This window comes from Gossypium arboreum, chromosome 7 (genome assembly GCF_025698485.1).
Source record: "Gossypium arboreum isolate Shixiya-1 chromosome 7, ASM2569848v2, whole genome shotgun sequence".
Classification (NCBI taxonomy): Eukaryota; Viridiplantae; Streptophyta; class Magnoliopsida; order Malvales; family Malvaceae; genus Gossypium; species Gossypium arboreum.
Genome location: NC_069076.1, coordinates 66984197 through 66989576, shown reverse-complemented (window position 1 = coordinate 66989576; position 5380 = coordinate 66984197). Strand labels below are relative to the sequence as shown.

Below are 5380 nucleotides of genomic sequence, written 5' to 3'. Positions count from 1 at the left end.
AACATGTACTTATGACTATTAGGTATTTTTACCGATTAAGTCTTTTTACTCGTTTTCACTTAAAACCAAGTAGCACAAGTTGTCTAACATAATTTAAAACCTCATATTCCATCATAAAACATCAAAATACACAAATTTCACCTATGGGTATTTTTCCAAATTTGATTCCTAACTTAAATTATTGCTAGCATAAGCTTTATCGAGCTACGGACTTCAAAACGTAAAGATCATTAAAAACGGGGCTTGGAATCACTTACTATGAAGCTTGAAAGTTGAAGAAACCCCAACTATGGAGAGAGGTAAGGTTCTTCTGGTAACTTGAAGAAGATGATACAATTTTATCATCTTTTTTACCTTTTTATTAATGTTAATAACCAAATGACCAAAATGCACCTCCTTACTAAACTTTCAAAAATTCCTTCCATGTCCTAATTTTGTCCATGAACTTAAAATTGGTCAAATTACCATTTAAGATCTCCTAATTAATATTCCAAAATAATTTCATACTAAAAACTTCTAGAATGCAAGTTTTGCAAATTATTCGATTTAGTCCCTAACCTCAATTTAAGCACTTTATGCATAGAATTTTATCACGAAATTTTCACACAATCATGTAATCATACCATGAACCTCAAAATAATAATAAAATATTTTTTTTACCCTGAATTTGTGGTTTCGCAACCACTGTTCCGTTTAGGCCCTATTTCGGAATGTTACACAAAGGGTTTCACTAAGGGTTTAATTATGTAGGAGGGCTTTTTATGGAGTAAATGGGTTAAATCCTAAGTGCCTTTATCATCTCAGTATATCAAATCATACATGTGATCTCGAAATGTATAATCAGAGCAAGTTCTAGAATAACAGTTCAATGTTGACACACTCAAACCACAAAAGAAGTGAGTAAGAAATAAAGTTATATACTCAAAAGGCTCAAAACTCTCACCAAAAATTTGGGTTTCTGATGTCATTCCTGTATACTTAAGATTTCAAGACAATACCTCAATTTAGGAAAATAGTCTAAAAAATTTTAGTTCTCAAAATATCAACTTATCATATTCAATTCTTTAAGGTCCTATAATCAAATAATTATGCATAATTCCCATGGTCTAATTGATGACATACCAACAATAATTATAGATCAATTAGAATTTATTCGATCAAGATTATGAGAAAATCACTTAAGCACAAGACCAACTTCAGGGATTTGAGAATAATGCAAAAAGTTAGGTTTCATGTTCACCCCCCCCCCCCACACTTAAGATGTACATTGCCCTCAATGTACAAAGATATATTATTCAAAATAAATAAAATCACGACGCTGGTGCTTTTTCTCCTCCCGGTCAAGGAGTGTGCCAATATGGCATGGAGATATCGTAGGGAAGGGGGAAGAGCTGAGGCCTTCGAGCGGCTGGGGTCGTAGGTGGAAGAGAGTGGTGCCAAAGCCATCCAGCACAAGGAGGGGGAGATGTGGATGTTGCGTGGTAGTGCATTCATGTCCTCCTCCTCCACAAACTCATTGGTGTAAAGTCCCAGAACAACTCCAAACTCTGGGACACTCATCTAACGAACTAGACTGCCTAATCGGAAGTGAATGGTGCCTGGGTCGTCATTGTTCGTCATCACCACCTGTAAATGAAAAGTAGAGCATAATTCTAAAGTTAGCTCTAAATAAGTGGGCTCGGTAATAGCGAAGAACCGTTCCCATGGGTCTGTGGATAGGAGGGCGCCGATGGCGTCAGCGAGCTGGACTTGCTCTACGGCAGCCCAGTCGATGCAGAGACCTATGGTGATGGGTCGTGCGCGTAGTATTTGAAATAGCTCCTCCTACAAAGCTTGTGGAAAGTCAAGGAACGGGTGCCAAACTTCGGCTGTAGCATGCACCGAGGAAGAACCCGGTCCCCTACGTCTCTTTAAGGATGGGACCGCGGCCTTCTTTCCTCTTGATAACGACATAATGTACCTGAAAATATATGAGCATTGATAGAATCCAAAATATATCAGTAGTTAAGCAAGAGGCCCAAAATTAGTATATGCTATTTAGTGGCTTAAATAATTCAAATATAGAAAAATTTAAAGTAAATTCCTAACTTGTCTAAAGCAAAATAGTACAATATCTATGTAAAGCATGTAGAATACTAATGTAGCAATACAAATTGGAAAAATAAAGTTGAGAAAGTGAACCAAAGGCTGTTGTATGCAGCGCACAGGTGTGTTGGTGGCGAGCACGGGCGTGTGATGCGAGGGTATAGCCGTGTGGAGGAAAAATTGAGGGTATAGAGAGGGGAAAGTGGGGATTAATGCAAGGGAAATGGATTTCAAGGTGGGTTGAGGGTTGAAGATGTGAGAATCTTGGGAATGGTGGCCGAAATAAGGATTAGGGAGTGGGGAGGAGGAGTTTTCAGCTAGGGTTTTGAAAGGGGGGAAGAAGATGAATAGTGGTTTGTTTATATAGGAGAGGGACACACGGCCTAGGGCCACACTCGTATGCTTTGAGTGTGAGCCCATGTTTTTCAAATTTTTCAATTTAGGTCGTGTCCGGCTACTATCCCACACCCATGTGTCTTGGGCGTGTGTGGCACATGGCCATGTCGCACAGTCGTGCCTAGCTTTGTTCGCTTCTCCCACGCCCGTGTGTTATGGTAGCACTCCCGTGTATTGTTGTACACGGCTGAATGGCACGGGCGTATTGCACACCCGTGTCGAAGAAACAGAATCTAGCCTTGTCTTTGGGATGCTCGTGGGTTTTCATTCCCACGCCCTTGTGTTCCTATCAAGTTCACCCACGGCCATTTCGTACGGCCATGGGGATTTATCGCACCCCGTGTTTTGAGGAAATCATGTCCTGCTTCAACACGTCTGTATCGCACGGCTGTGTCTCTTCCCCTGTTTAGCAACGGCTTTAGGCACGCCCGTGTGCCTGGCCATGTGTGCTGAAAAATTGTGTAATTCAAAGATTAAGTTAATTGATTCGAAGTGTGAGAAAATAAAAATAAAGAAATCAAAATATGTTAGTGCTCGGGTTGCCTCCCGAGAAGCGCTTATTTATAGTCTAAGTCGACTTACCTCTCCGTTGAATGGTCAGGGTGGTTCAAGGAGTTCATACTCCTCATTCCTGTTGCCAATTTTAAAATAAGGTTTTAAACGGGTGTTGTTTACCTTAAAAGTTCCGAACTTAGGATGACTCGCCTCCACTGTATCGAATGGAAAAATACTAAGTACCGTAAGAGGGATTTCCTCATTTGGTGTGGTAGTGACAATGTGAGGATCAACGGCATCTAATAAGACTGTATCACCGACCTAAAGTTGATTAGGAGAGGTATCGGGCTTGTTTTTGCGTAGTTTCGATTTATCATGTGTTCTCGATTTGTGTTCTCGCCATTCGTCTAGCTCCTCTATCCGTAGTCTTTGTTCTTCATGGACGTCTTTGTTCTCTTCATGATAGTAGCGCACTGTCTCTGTTGTCTTGGTTCGAGGAAGTTCCTACAAGGACGATTGAATATTAGTTTTATCATCGACAGTTTTTATAGCATTATCTTAAGTCTTAGAGGTTTTGACTGAGTCACGTGCTTAGAGTGTTACTGCATCGTCACCTGCACGAAGTGTTAGCTCTCCTGTGCCTACATTAATAATGGTTCTGGCAGTTGCTAAAAATGGTCGTCCTAAAATTAAATGTACCACATTATCCTCATCCATATCTAAGACAACGAAGTCTACTGGGTAAATAAATTTATCAATTTTAATGAGAACGCCTTCAATAATACCCTTAGGAAATCTAACTATTTTGTCAGCCAATTGTATGCTCATCCTAGTCTGTTTGGGTTTACTGAGACCTAGTCGTTTAAACATTGTATATGGCATAACATTTATACTTGCCCCTAGATCAGCTAAAGCATTATTCACAGATAGACTTCCAATTAAGCAAGGAATTATAAAACTCCCTGAATCTTTCAATTTCTTACATAGCTCATTCTTTAGAATAGTTGAGCAGACTGCATTGAGTTCCACATGTGATGTAGCGTCTATTTTCCTTTCATTCCTCAGAAGTTCCTTTAAAAATTTTGTTGAGTTGGGCATCTGCGAAAGAACTTCAATAAAGGGTAAGTTAATATGTAATTTCTTTAAGAGTTTGACGAACTTACCAAATTGTTCTTCTGTTCTGTCTTTCGTTATCACTTTAGGATATGGCACATGAGGTTCATGATTTGTACTTACCTGTTTGGGATCATTATTGTTTACCTCTTCTCATCCTTTGTTCTTCGCGTTGTCTTGCTGTATTTATGGCTCGGGTGCAATGAATCCTTCCTTATCTTGAGTGCTAATTGCATTGAGGTGTTCCCTCGGATTAGGTTCAGTATTACTTGGTAGGCTACCTTATGGTCATTCGGAGATTAGTTTGGACAGCTGGCCTATCTGAGTTTCTAGTCCTTAGATCGATGCTTGTTGATTCTTTTTAAGTACTGTCTCGGTATTTTGGAAATGGGTTTCTGACACCAAGATGAATTTAGAAAGCATCTCTTCAAGGTTTGGTTTCTTCTCTTGTTAATAAGGTGGCTGTTGAAAACCTTAAGGATTTTGTGGCTTTTGATTCCCTTGACCACTCTAGGAGAAATTTGGGTGGTTCCTCCAACCTGCATTATAGGTATTACTGTATGGGTTATTTTGAGATCCAAAGTTATTATCACCCATATAGTTGACTTGTTCCTCTTCGGTTGTGGGATTGAAGGATTGATATTCTGTACGCACACCTCCTCCGCTTGAGTCACACCTCATTACTGGATGTACCTGCGTAGAACCAAGAAAACTATCAATCTTTTTATTGAGAAGTTCTACCTGATTTGAGAGCATGGTGACTAAATCGATGTTATAGACGCCGGCTATTTTCGTTGGCTTTGTCCTCATAACTTGCCACTGATAGTTATTCAGTGACATCTCATCTATGAATTCATAGGCATCTTCCGATGTTTTATTGTTGATGGTTCTGCCAGTAGCTGCGTCAATCATTTGTCTTGTCGAGGGATTCACACCATTGTAGAACATTTGAACTTGCAGCCAAAGCGGCAACCCATGGTGAAGGCATCTTCTCAGTAAGTCCTTGTATCTCTCCCATGCATCATAAAGTGTTTCTAAATCCATCTGCACAAAAGAAGAGATATCATTATGCAATTTAGCCATTTTAGCCGGCGGAAAATATTTTAGTAAAAACTTCTCGGTCATTTATTCCCAAGTAGTGATAGACCCTCGTGGTAATGAGTTCAACCACTGTTTAGCTTTGTTTCTTAGTGAAAAGGGAAATAACCGAAGATGAATGGCATCATCAGAACCGCCATTGATTTTGAATGTATCACAAAATTCAAGAAAATTCGCTAAGTACGTGTTGGGA

At 39.6% G+C, this 5380-nt stretch overlaps 1 non-coding gene across 1 annotated transcript; it reads left to right on the top strand.

Moving 5' to 3' along the window:
• Positions 1-5059: 5059 nt before the first annotated feature.
• Positions 5060-5165, top strand: LOC128295858 (small nucleolar RNA R71). Its single transcript, XR_008286407.1, has one exon. It is a non-coding gene; the product is annotated as a small nucleolar RNA R71 (small nucleolar RNA).
• The last annotated feature ends 215 nt before the right edge of the window (positions 5166-5380 follow it).